Source organism: Carlito syrichta, unplaced genomic scaffold, assembly GCF_000164805.1.
Source record: "Carlito syrichta isolate Samal-C Ts95f unplaced genomic scaffold, Tarsius_syrichta-2.0.1 Scaffold305880, whole genome shotgun sequence".
In the NCBI taxonomy this organism is placed as follows: Eukaryota; Metazoa; Chordata; class Mammalia; order Primates; family Tarsiidae; genus Carlito; species Carlito syrichta.
This window is the reverse complement of record NW_007249976.1, coordinates 313,464-315,360: the sequence shown is the minus strand read 5'-3', so window position 1 is coordinate 315,360 and position 1,897 is coordinate 313,464.

Here is a 1,897-nt window from a genome sequence, read left to right as displayed (position 1 = left end):
TTGGAAGGCTGAGGTGGAAGGATTACCGGAGCCCAGCAGGTCGAGGCTGCGGTGGCCGGGCGCAGCCACTACACTCCAGTCTGGGCAACAGAGTGAGACTCCAACTCAAAAAATAATAATAATATAGACCAGACTGGTTAGCATAGCAAAACCTCATCTCTACAAAAAATTAAACTTGCCAGGTGTGGTGGTGCATGTCTGTAGTCCCAGCTACTTGGGATGCTGAGGTGGAAGGATTGCCTGATCCCTGGAGTTCTAGGCTACTGTGAGCCATGATCATCGTGATCATGCTAAAGCACTTCAGCCTGGGCAACAGATTGAGACCCTGACTCAAAAAAAAAATGAATAAAAATAAAGTTATTTACAGAGAAGGAAAATAGTATAGGTCAGAAACTTAGATCTACATGAAGAACAGAAGAGCACTGAAGAAGGAATAAGTTAAAGTAAATTTAAAGATTTTCTTTTTCTTTTTTTTTAGTCGGAGCTGTCTCTCAGGCTGGAGTGCAGTGACATGCTCACAACCACCCCAGTGTCGACCTGCTGGGCCCCGGCCATCCTTCTCCCTCAGCCTTTCAAGTAGCTGGAAGTACAGGTGTGCGCTACCATGCCTGACTAATTTTTATTTATTGTAGAGACGAGGTCTTGCCAAGTTGCCCAGACTGGTTTCGAACCTGCAGGTTCAGGCTATCCACTCGCCTCAGCCTCCCAAAGTGCTGGGATTGCAGGCTGAGCCACCAAGCCCAACCTATTTTTCTTATTCTTAAGTGATCTAACAGATAACAGTTTATTCAAATAATAATGATAGCAATAATATATTTTATTACATATGCTTATTTATGTACTGTATGTATGTATACTTAATATACAAGTGAAATAAATGTCAGTGATTATACAGAGATGGGAAGAGTGAATTAGGCTTGTTTTGTTATTAGGAGGCACTAACTCTACTAAAAAAAGTGTAGTGTTATTTAGAAGTGGACTTGAATTAGATATAAATGAATATTGCAAACCCTAGGGCAACCACTAAAAAAAATTTTTTTTTTTTTTTGAATTGGAATCTCACTCTGTCACCCAGACTGGAGTGCAGTGGCTGCTCCCGGCCACCACAGCCTCAACCTGCTGGCTCCGGCGATCCTTCTGCCTCAGGCTTCCAAGCAGCCGGAACTACAGGCATGCACTACCACGCCCGGCTAATTTTTGATTTATTGTAGAGATGAGGTCTCACCAAGTTGCCCAGGTGGGTCTCGAACCTGCAGGCTCAGGCATCCACTCACCTCAGCCTCCCAAAGGCGTGGGATTACAGGCTGAGCCACCGAGCCCGGCTAAAAATTTTTTAAAAGAAGTATAACTGATACACTAAAAAAAGAGAGAGAAAATTGTGTTGGGAGCCAACATCTATAGCTACATGGCTGAGGCCTGTAAAGGCCCATCTGGAAGATCGCCTCTGACATAGGATATCAGTTATACCTATAATATTGGCGTGTGATTAGTGACCAGTGTGCATACATGGCAGTAAAACTTATAAGTAAATATTAATATGCCTGATGGAAAGTGCACGGCAGAATTATTTTTCTCTTTCTAAGTTTTACTTCTTTCTAGATATTTTTTAACTTCTATTTCCTGGTAGACTGGTTAATCAGCTCTTGTTCCCGAAAGCAGTCTCCCCTAGGGCTAAGATTAGAAATATAATAGTTTTGTCGCCCTGCCTCTAGCCAGGCAGAACGTTTTCTTTTGTTTCCTTAATTACCGAAACTCTGTCTGCTTCAGCCCATAGCCACCATCATGGCGGCCATGCATTTCCTTGTTCAAGAGTGTGACAGCTATTTGATTTTTAGAGTAGACTTGTTAGGATAAAATATATACATATACCCTCATAGTTGCGTAAATTTATGCTTGC